At 43.0% G+C, this 12,240-nt stretch overlaps 1 pseudogene; it reads left to right on the top strand.

Annotated features, from left to right (window-relative positions):
- Window positions 1–8,677: 8,677 nt before the first annotated feature.
- On the top strand, window positions 8,678–8,777 carry LOC113456913 (annotated as a pseudogene).
- Window positions 8,778–12,240: the final 3,463 nt, after the last annotated feature.

Here is a 12,240-nt window from a genome sequence, read left to right as displayed (position 1 = left end):
CCTATGAGGCAGACAGGAGAATGGCTTCTCTTATTGAAGGCCACGTCTCTGAGGTATCTAAAGAATTCATCCTCTAGAACAAAAAAGTTGAATAATTTGAGTGTGTTGAGCTCTTAGCACACACTAACAAATTGCTTCCCAGAGGCCATTCCAGGTTATTGTCTACTAATACAGGACTGAGGCACCCACTTCACTATGCCTTGAACAACACTGCGCATGCATATTTTGGGTAAAATTATCTGTGCATATTATTTTGATTCATGTTATTAAGCTACTTGTAAGTTATTAGGCTACTTGTGAACATGCTTCCCAGGCATGATAACTCTGGATGGTAAGATGTATACAAAATAAATTTCTGCAGAAATTTTTACTTTCCTCTGAATCGACTTATGACTTATGTCGAGTTTATTTTTAATATTGAATCATGACTTCAATTCTTGAGTCAGTAATAATTGATCTTTTGTTTTATTGTGGTGCTGGGGATTCAGATTTATTGACTTTATTTTGTGTGTTTGAGTGTCTTGCCTGCGTGCATGTGCACCACCTGTGTGTCTGGTGCCTGTGGAGGTCAGAAGAAGGTACTGGATTCCCTGGATCTGCAGTTACAGGATGTTGTGAGCTGCCATCTGGGTTCTGGGAACTGAAGCGAAGTTAGAGTAACAAGAGCTCTTAACCATGAAGCCACCCCTCCGGACCCAATGGTGGGTTCTGATATTGGTGTTGCTGCTTGGTTTCCTTTTCTTTTTCAGCATGTTCTTACCATCTTCTGCATTCCTGGTGCAGGGTTTGCAGGAGTAATACCACCGCACTCAGGAGCTTAGGAAGTAGAGCATATACACCAGGGTCAGCCAAACGCACCATTGGACTAAAAGTGCTGACCACCAAGCATGACAACTTGGATTCCGTCCCTGGAACTCATACATTAGAAGGGAGGGGAAGGATTCCTGCAACTTGTTTTCTGACTACACACAAGCACACGCACATAAATAAATAAATAAATGCGTTTTTAAAGGATACACAGGGAAATGCAAATAAATAAATAAATAACAGTTTGGCTAGTAGGGTTTCTGAGATTGTACAACTAGAGAAAAGAATTTGCATTTTTACATGTTGATGGCAAGCAATCACCTGTTCCAATCGGCAGACTTTGCTTCATTGATTTTGCTGTGTGTTTCCCGAGCTCCAGAGCTAGCTGTGACATTAACGGCAGCTTGACTCTCCATTTTAACATTCCTCCTCTCGAGTGTCATTCGCTTGCTCAAAATTGCTTTCTTAAAGGGCAGCAGTTTATTTTTAACTGCTCAAATTATGTAAAGTTTCAGGCGATGTCCTTCGCCTTTTCAATACACACTAATGAAAGACAGGTGTGGATAAGAAAACCCAGCCAACAGAAGCAAAAACGCCTGGCCACATTTTATTTAGTAGAATGCAGGAATCCCAATACAATTTCTACTTTGTCCCAGTAACTTTTCCTACAGACTCTGGCACAGCCTACACTGTTATCTGCACGACTTATTTTAAAGCACACAAGGGTGCTACCAATTACACATTATTATCTCAATTCTATAAATGAAGAAACTAGAGATCCAAGAGGCCAGAGCTGGCATCCCTTATGGTTCATCTTGTTCCAGGATCCGGACATGCTGGTTAATAGTTTCGCTTATTTATTTTAATGTGTGTGTTGGTGGAGGACTGAGGATGACTTTTGGGAGTCACTTCTCTCCTTCCCCCAGGGACCAAACTCAGATCGTCGGCATTGGTAGCAAGCACCACCCCCTACTCAGCAACCTCACCAGCCCTATCACACTTTTTATTTTCAACAAAACATATACACAAAGAATGTATGGAAATAAACCACATCCAAGACAGAATAAGCCCCCCTCACCCACTACCCTCTTACTCATGCCTTCAAAGACCCCATTGTGTATCTCCCGACCTAGTCCAAACACACCAGTCAGCCAACTCTCCAGAATGTCACATTATCAAATCACTTATTCTCCTTTGTAATTTCTCCTGATGTGTCTGTGGGATTGTTTTAATTTTGTCTGTTTCGTATGTTTTGGAAATCATTGCCTTTCTCAGAAATCTCTCTCCATCATAAATTTATCACAGAGCTACACTGTATCTCAATCTAGAATTTCTAAGAGCAACCTGAGCGCGCCCAGGATCATAGTTTAAGGTAGGGTTGTGTTGGGGTTCGGGGTGGGATGATAAAACATGGTATCTAGTGTTACAAATTAGGTGGAAATGGTTTGAATTTGAAGTGTCCCGTATAGACTTGTGGTTTGAATGCTCGGCGCCTAAATGATGGCTGGCACTGTTTTGAGAGATGGAAGCTTAAGGGGTGGGTACCAACTAGAAGAGTATGTCACCAGGGTATTGATCCCTGGTGGTGTGGTGTAGGCGATGTGGGGAGGAGTGTGTAGAAAGGGGGTGCTCACTGTGTAACCCTGAACTTGCCATGTTGACCGTGCTCTACTCAAACTCACAGATATCTGCTTGCATCTGCCTTCCAAGTGCCAGGACTAAAACTATAAGCCACCACTCAACAGTTCATATATAGTCTTACTAGCTGCCTCTGTGACGTACACATCTGCCCTCTACTCCTGGTACATGATGTTCTGCTGGAGCATCTGGTGCTACGATGGGGACAGTAACTATGGACTGGACCCTATGACACTGTGAGGGAAAATCAGCCCTCCTCCCTTATTCCCTGCAGGCATTTGGTCACAGCAGAGATGAAGCAATTAACATATGTAAGAAAATCTTCCTCCCCCTGACTCCTGCCTTGAAACAGGTCTCAAGTCCTCATTGGATAGGCACCCTTCCTACACTGGAGGAAAAGAGTGCCCTTCTCTCTAGAGACCCAGGGCCACTGAGGAGACTCTGAGTTCCCCCAGCCCATCAACCTTTTTGATCAATTGTATTTCTGCATAAATACATGTTTGTAAGAGTATAGTACCTCAGTGCCTGGGAGATGGCTCAGTGGATTAAGTAACTAATGAGCAAAACCGAAGCCTCAAGTTTGGATCTCATGTATTTGTAACCAGAGGCTAGCAGGGGGGAGCTCACTGGCCAGCTAGTCGGGACTACACAGCAAGCTCCAGGTTTGCCAAAGAGATCCTGTTTCAAGAAAGTAAAATGGTGTGCAATAAAGTAAACGTTAGGAGTTGACTTCATGCACACATGCATACACGCACATGCGCATGCACATACGCGCACACACACTCGTGTGTACATAAATACAGTTTCTCTCATTCTTTGTTTCTGGTCTCCCATGTGTACATAAAGCTTATTTCAAATAAATTTGTCATGCTGTTTTCTTATTCATCTTCTTTAGTTATAACTCCCAGCTATGAATCTAGTGATGGACAAGGAAAGAAATTTCTTTCCCTATAACCATTAACTGGGGTGAAAAATATGCAAGTCCTGTCCAACATTCTGGGTGTGATTCAAGGATATTTGCTCTTTGCCTGGAAGCCAAACGTGAGTGGGTATCATGCCTTCATTGGCCTCCCCTCTTCCGGGCAGCAGTGTTCCATCTTTTGATACCAGAACACTGTCAACAGCCCTGGAAAGGTGATAGCCATTTTGTGGTATCTTCTCCTCTATCAGGAGAAAGTCACTGTGTGACTTTGAATTTTGTCAGTTGTGGTTTTCTTATTTTTAAGACGAGGAACATAGAGACTTTCTCAAAAGACTTAAGTTCTTTAGGGGACGTAGTGGCCCCCCAGTACTGGGAAAGTTGAGGGGTAGGGGTCCCACCAGTTCAAGGACAGCTTGGGTTACAGAGTATAAAGCCAGCCTGAGTTATAGAGTAAGACTCTGTCGCAAAAACAAAAACTGTCATTAAACACACACACACACACACACACACACACACACACACACACATACGGTTAAATAGACTCATCTATTATAACAGAATAGCTTGCATATGAACTTGAGAGGTCAAGAAATAGCATAATTCATGCATCAGTTATAGATGCAGGTGAACCTCAAGAAACCCTAAGAATCTAAGCAGCTAATCGTTCCCAGCGTCTGACTCTGAACTGCCGAGCCAGGAACAGTGCTTGAAGTGCAGAGCTGGCAATCTCGCTTCCTATACTTTTGGTTTTGAGCCTGCCTTTAATGGCTGAGCCATCTCTCCCTCCAGTCTCACGTCCTAAGGAAAGGCGTTTGGTGGCAGTTCATGCCTGTAATGTAGCTTTACTTTCTATTTGAAAACTATTAAGTGGAGAGAAAACAACAGGCCTTAAAAATAATTTTAAAAGTAAGGATGGTGACTGTATCTCTCTCACAGGATTGAGGATGAAACTGAACATGTCAGAATTCTTAAAAATCCCCAGGTTGGTTTCAGGTCTGTCAAACAGTTGCAATCCCTTGCTGTCCCTGCAAACTGACTCACGGTGAGAAAATTTCCCCTGGCATTTCTGGTCTTGTCCCCAAGTCATTCAGTCACTGTATATTCTTTTTAGTTCCATGCTCAGAAGAGTAGACTGCTTCTGGAAAACATTAACATATATTGCTCTGTTTTATTTGACTTTATTTTATTTTATTGTTGCTATGATAAATTCAGATTATCAAATTTAATTAAAAAAAAAACTAAACAACTCCCTGATATCTGCAGCTGGGTAGTGTTTTGAAGACAACGGCAGTATGCCCCCCCCCTCTGTTTCTCAAATGAGGAACTCTTCCCACCAGCTTGGAGAGTGCGGAACCACAGCAACTGCCTGCCAGACACCAGCAGCTGGTGACTGTGTCCTTTGGCAGCTGGCGTGAGCTGCAGCGCCCCCTGGAGGCCCCTAGAAGTGAAAAGACTGCGTCCCGGGCTCGGGACCAGGTCTCGGGCTGCTAATGTCTGCCCTCTGGTGGCCATGGAGACTAATTACATTTCAAAACATGCTTTTTCTTAGTACAAGCACTGAGTCGTCCCCTTTAGACATGGGTGTCCTTTAGACATCAAGTCTTTACTTCTTTGGATTTCTGCACTCTAAGTTCATGGTCCCTTAGATACCAGAAAAATGAAAACAATACACACAGATGCACTTCACATTCAAGTCTTGTCTCTTAGGAATTTTTTGGTCCAAATTTGAGATTTATGAAATGATGGGAGAAAATGGTAATTTTCTTTTAATATCTTATATCATTACCAAAATATTTTGGAAATATGTACTTTGTTGTTTCACCTTCAATTCTAGAAACTACTATTGCACCACCACCACCCACCCCAGCCAGCCAGCCAATCAATCCTACAATTCCCTGTCTACAGAATTATCTTCAGTTGAAATGGATATTATTCAAGGTCATTAGAAGGCAGCAAATGATATAGCCCCCTGGCAGAGGTCAGACTAGACCGGTAGGTGGATAGATTTGTCCATTAGACTTTATTACCATGTATATAACAGGAATTCAATGGAAAAACTAGAAAACACAAAGTTTGGGGGCAATGATAGGGCCTGGGCCACACATTTTCTGCCACACAGGACAATATTCCTTTATCACACAGGATCACGAGATGCCTGGTAAGACACGGAATGTTGCCAGATTTCCTAACAGGAGAGGGATGGACTGGGAACCGGAAGAGGAGGAAGGAATCCAGCAGAGAAAATGTGTAATAGTCATGCTAAGAGCACAGCGTGGCAATGTCTCTTTAGACGGCACAGAAAGAGATGAGAGTGTACAGCCTACAACAGCTATGGATGTGGCCCAGCACGAAGTCATGAGCTTACTTAAAAACGTATGTGGCTCTTGTTCTTGTTGTTTTAACTCAATTCTGAGGTTCTCAGACATGGACTTCGTAGATGCCTGTCTTATCTCAGTATCAAAAGGTTGAACATGGGCGGTGGAGGGAGAGAAGTGGGCCATACAACTAGCTGTAAAGATAAACCCATGAGACAGCAGAGTGAACGAGTGTTCTGTGTTGTTCTCAGTGTAGACTGGGGAAACTGAGCTGTTCTCAGTGTAGGCAGGGAAACTGGGTTGGTTGTTCTCAGCGTAGGCAGGGAAACTGGGTTGTTCCCAGAGTAGACGGGAAACACTGCTCTATAGTCATGGCTGTTATTCCATTGAGGGTAAATTGAAATCCAAACAATTCTGATAATTTAGACTTCCCTGAGCTGCTTTAGAGTTCCAGGGAACTTTTTCAAAAATATATTTTTCATGATGATGAGGACACCGAGAAATTGAAACCTGATGCGTTGCTAATGGGATTATGAAATGCTGAGAGTCCCGTGGAGACTGTCAGTGCTACCTCACAAAGTTCAGCGTAGAATTACTGTGCGCTCCAGCAAGTCTATTCTTAGGTACCTATGCCCCAAAGAATTGGAAAGCGTGTCCACAGACAAAGGCCTGTACGTGGACTCGCATGATCGCAATAGACACGATAGCCAAAGAGAATGGCCATCCAGATGTACAAAAACCAAGAATGTCTGTCAATGGGATATCACTGAACCAAAAGGGAAAGGCGCACTGACATGTATTACGAGGTAAAAGAAGACAGACATGAAATATTATGTCGTTTGATTTTATTTATGGAAAAGATCCAAAATAGGCAAATCTAAAAAGAAAAAGCAGCCTAATGGGTACAGGCATCTTTGGGGGACAGCGAAATATTTGGGGAGTATATAGTAGAGATGGTTGCATATCTCTCTGATTGTGCTACACACCACTGACACCCACAGGGTAGAACGCAAGAACCAACTTCTACTCATTGTTCCCCCCCCCATCGCTACACACATGCCTGTGAGTGTAAAGTGTGCAGCGTTATGCTAATGTGGGCACACATGCACTAAAAAATGCAAAAAAGAAAGAAAGGGGGAGCCTGTAATGCTAGTGCTGGAAGGCTGAGAGAGGAGACTCTTAGGGGCTGCCAGCCTAGCCAATTGATGGGCACTCGGTTCAGTGAGAGGCTGAGAGAAAGATGCCCGCCAAAATGGGTGTTTTGTTCTAATTCCTTATTCCCTTATTCCATAGATTCTAAAATGCAAATGCATGTTAATTAACTTTCCTTGTTGCTGTCACCAAAGGAAGCAGGAAAGGAAGGGCTGGCTTGGGCTCCTAGTTTACAGGGGACACAAGCCTGCCCAGGTGAAGAATAAGTGGGGGCGCTGATACATTGCTCCACAAATTAAATGAATGCAATAACCAGTCCAGAAATATCATTAATTATGAGATTATAAATTCTTTTCGGGAAAGGACCATCACACGTACCTTATATAGTTTGGTATCCTCATTGGGGTTTGTACATTTTTAGTAAACACTTGTTAAAGGAGTTAAGTTGAAATATGTTTACTTTTAAGTAAGAAATTGCAGTCGGATGTGGTGACACATACCTTTAATTTCAGCATTCAGGAAGAAGAAACAGGTAGGTCAATGTGAGTTCAAAGCCAGCTTGGACTATAGGCAGTTCCAGGCTAGCCAAAGCTATACAGTGAGATCCTGTCTCAAAAACAAAACTAAGACATTTCACACATTTCAATGTTTGGAACTCTGCATAATTTTTTTTAAGAATATAAATGTTTAAGACTATTTAGAAAAGAATTAGCATATTTAATTAACCCTAGGACATTGTCTATGTGACATCATTGCTTTATGTCCTGTGGAGACAGACATGCTGCCAGTTGGGACAGAGTTCTTTTATATCACTTGGGTTTTCATTTCACAGTTACTGAGATGGCTTTTAAAGATGTTTTTTAGGAAAGATATTTTATATCGCTTACATATGCATATAAAAAAGTAAGCAAATCAAAGCTCTTTCTGTTGACTGGGTTTTCTGTCCTGCCCGGTTCCCGCAGTCATTAAGTCCCAAAGAAATCACACAGAGGGGGCTGGAGAGATGGCTCAGAGGTTAAGAGCATTGCCTGCTCTTCCAGAGGTCCTGAGTCCAATTCCCAGCAACCACATGGTGGCTCACAACCATCTGTAATGGGGTCTGGTGTCCTCTTCTGGCCTGCAGGCATACACACAGACAGAATATTGTATACATAATAAATAAATATAAAAAAAAGAAAAAGAAATCACACAGAGGTCTACATTAATCATAAACTGATTGTCCCATTAGCTCAGGCTTCTTATTAACTCCTATAACTTACATTAGCCCATTATTCTTATCTGTGTTAGCCACATAACTCAGTACCTATTTCAGTGGTGTAGCACATCTTGCTTCTTCTGTGTCTAAACAGGATTGCAGAAGAATGGGCTTCCTTCTTCCCAGAATTCTCCTGTTCTCATTGACCCACCTCTACTTGCTGTCTGGTTGTCCCGCCTATACTTCCTGCCTTGCTACTGACTAATCAGTGTTTATTTAAAATATAATTGACAGACTACAGACCACTATCCCACACCATCTTTCATATTGAGAATCCAAATTTTTTAGAATGTTTCACATTGATACTCATTAATTTCCGTGCTTTTACATCAAGAATGACCCAGCCTTCATGGGTGAGTGCTTGCCCAACATACATGAAGCCCTAGGTTAGATTTCCATCCTTGCGTGAAATCAGCTGTGTGGAGTTCACTTATAATTCCAGCACCCGGGATGTGGGAGCAGAAAAAGGTCAAGAATGCAAGGTCATTCTTGGCTATATCACAAGTTCAAGGGCAGCCTAGGATACATGAGACCCTAGTTTAGAAAGAAAATGTAATCAAGAGAGCTTCTAAAAGAATGTTCCGCAGCTTGCTTAGGCAGCACACAAACTAAAATTGGAGCTACAGAAAAATTAGCATGGCCCCTGCACACAGAAAAGATGCAAATTCATGAAGCATTCCATATTTTTTTTCCAAAAAGAAAGTTGGCTTTGCCCATTGCTTATTTAAAAAATAAAAATTTTAAAAACTTGATATAAAATACAACATCCAGCAGCTGGAAAGATGGCTCAGCAGGTAAGAGCACTTGATGTTCTTCCAGAGGACCGGGGTTCAACACCAAGAACCTGCATGGGACTCACAGCTGTCTGGAACCCCAGTCCCAGGTGATCTCCACACCCTCTCTGGCCTCTGAGGGTACTGCATGCATATTGTACATAGACATACATGCAGGCAAAACAGCCATACACATTAAGTTAAATAATGTTATACTCTTGTCTCTGAAATATTTTCTCCAAGCATTTGACTTTTTAAAAGCTATTTTACTATTGTATCGTATTGTCTGTGTTTGTTTGCATGTATGTCTATATACCATATGCATGCCTGGTGCCTGCCAAGGAAAGAAGAAGGCATCAGATCTCGTGGAACTGAAGTTACAAACAGTAGAGCACTATGTGGCTGTTGGGAATGGTACCCAGGTCCTTTGGAAAACAGCCAGTGCTCTTAACCACTGAGTCACCTCTCTGCCCCAGTTGAATGATGTGTTTGATGGACATGTGAAGGCAATGACTGCCACATCATACAAGCTGCCTGACCTCAGTGACTGTCATAGGGATGTTGACTTCAGGGATATTGAAATTAAAACATTTTGTTATGATTTGATGTAAAATGTTTCCCATGGGCTTTGAACATTTGATTCCCATTTATTTTGGGAAATTGTAGAAACTTTGAAGGCGAGGTCTAGCTGGAAGAAGTGGGGCTTTGGAGCCCAGGCCTTGAGGTTTATGGCCTAGCCATTTTCTGTCCTTTCTGCTTTCTGTTCTGACAAGATGTGCAGAGGTGGAGACCTAGCAACATGATCCCCTGCCACCACTGGAAACTCATATTCTCTCAAACCATGAGCCAAACATTGTATCACAGTTTCCTCTAATATTGAATGAAGATGGAAGTCACAAAACAATCTCACACCGGTTCAGAATTATGAATAATAGAAGGGTTATTTATTTAAGGGAAAAACTTACAGATCACTGTCCTAGATAACAGTCCTCTGAGCAAACAGGAACAGAGTCTAGCAGGAGCCGGAAGCAAGAGAGCAGGCACTCGGTTACAGCTGCTTTTACAGGATAAGAGACCACGCCTAAGTGGGCTGGTATCTTAAAGGCTATTGACTGAAGGAGCAGAATGTGTGCCCACAGCAATTGAAACATCCCACCCAGCAGGGAAGTTCCTTAAGCAGGAAAGTAAACAAAATAGCTTTAAGAAGTCCCTGAAACTGACCAGATACACTAGGCTCCTTCTTGCCAAAGTAAGCAAAAAAAAAACCAAAAAAACAAAAAAACCTGAAAATCTCTCTCAGAAGAGCAAACCTAAGCTGAAAAGAAGACTCTGAAACTAGACCTGCTGTCTGGAAGTAGCAGAAATCAGCCTGGATAATTGGAAGAAGTTTAGACCACAGTCCCTTGGAAAGAAGACACTCTGACCTGCTGGTCTGCCTGCACACTGCACAGTGTGCTCTCTGGCTTCTGTGAACTGTCATCCACGTTGGGGTGGGCTTTGAGAATGCAGCGGTCTTTGAGCCATTTTTGCTTCTTTAAGTAGCCTTTCCCCCATTGTCTTAGTCAGGGTTTCTATTGCTGTAAAGAGACATCGCAACCACGGCAATCTGTTCATCATTGTCCTCGCTCACAACCACCTGTAATGGGGTCTGGTGCCCTCTTCTGGCCTGCAGGCATACACACAGACAGAATATTGTATACATAATAAATAAATATTTAAAAAAAATAACTACAGGCCAAACACTCTGTAATTAATATTAAGCTTCTGCGTGATTATTTAGAAGCATCTGCAGGATGGGACGAGACCTAGAAACCTCCACTTAAACAGGCTTTGACTGTAAACTCTGGTAACAATTCCACTTCTGAACATGCATACCCATGTATAATGTCGACTCTTACATGACTGATAAGGGGGGGAGGGGAGACTGATCTGGTTTCTATGTGAGGCTCTGCTCCGCGGTGTAACCTCTGCAGCACAGATCATTGTTTTCTCCGTGGGCGTGGTCTGATCTGCAAGGATTTGCTGACCTCAGACTCCAGGGTGAGTGACTTAGCTAACTCTGTATACTTCCAGCACTTCACTAGGACAGGGGAGGGAGTCACAGGCTCTTTGGGTGATGAACACACCTGTGCAGAGTCACACTGGAGTCTGAGCCAAAGCAAAGACAAACACAAATGAAAGCAAGTGTTGTTCACCGCAGAGCCACACCTCCGAATGCAAAAGCAAGGTTTCGTGGATTAAGTACGGGCTAGCACCGGTCCTCTGCCTCACAGTCTGACACAGCAGATGGAGGGAGAAGAACCCTGTCTACTATTGTAAGGAATTTATAAAGACAAAGGCCACAAAGCAGTCACAAGGTTACAGTCTCAAAATACAAAATTCCTTATCCTCTATCACAATTGGCTAAAGGTGAGGTAAAGATCAGCTGTTAGTTCCTGATAGGCTATTAGTATCTAAAAGGGATAGCAACAGCCACCCTGGTTACATCCTCCAGACATCTGCCACCACTCTGCTAACACAGGGTCTGCCTGGAGACTTATCTGATTGGTCCATTGTTACTCAACCGATAGGGGAAGTTAGGTGGTTAGCATCTTGTCAGTAGTTTTGTGTAGCTTGGGTTTTTCCCATTAGCTAATACTTCCCCTAAAAGGGGGCTAGAGACCCCTGGCTTTCCTCAGGGGTGGGGGTAAAGTTCGAAGTCCCACAAGATCCCGGCATTAAAATGGAATCTTTTCCGGCCTCACATAAGAAGTACCAGACTTTAGTTACCTTGTGGGCCTCAGTGAGGAATCTGGGCTTTTTAGCAAAAGCAGCTTCTGAGAGCCCATCGCAGTTTTCCTTGCACTTGGCTGCCTGCCCTCCCTACTTGGCGCTTCTGGTGTCTGAGGAGCATATTTTAATAAATCCCTTGCTTACTTCAGGGACTGCTGCTGAGGCCCCCAAACTGAGACAAGCGCAAAAGTGATATTCAGACTAAAAGAGAGAGCAAGGGACTTGATCATCACCACCATTCGCCATATTTAACATGTTTCCGAGATTTGGGGTAAACCGAATTACTTTTTAGGTGGAGACCATTATGGAAGTGTCCTTCAGAGGCAAAGATATGCTGCAAAAAGACACTTGTGCCCCTTCCTTTGGCTAGCAGACTATGGAAATGATAGACCCCAAAGAATTAGAATTTCCCCAGAGATCCCATGCTAGGGGAAGCGAAAAACTGAAACCTGACATCAGCAGGAGGAGGTGTTTGTCTTTCAGAAAGTAACCTCACAAAGTTCTGACAGTTTAGCATACCATCTCGAGGGACAGACTGGAGCCTAGACAATGATGGATCAACGATGGGTAGGCATACACCTTGACCAGGATCTCTTAGTTATGCGT

This window comes from Microtus ochrogaster, chromosome 16 (assembly GCF_000317375.1).
Source record: "Microtus ochrogaster isolate Prairie Vole_2 chromosome 16, MicOch1.0, whole genome shotgun sequence".
NCBI classification, from domain to species: domain Eukaryota; kingdom Metazoa; phylum Chordata; class Mammalia; order Rodentia; family Cricetidae; genus Microtus; species Microtus ochrogaster.
This window is presented reverse-complemented; position numbering and strand designations above follow the sequence as displayed.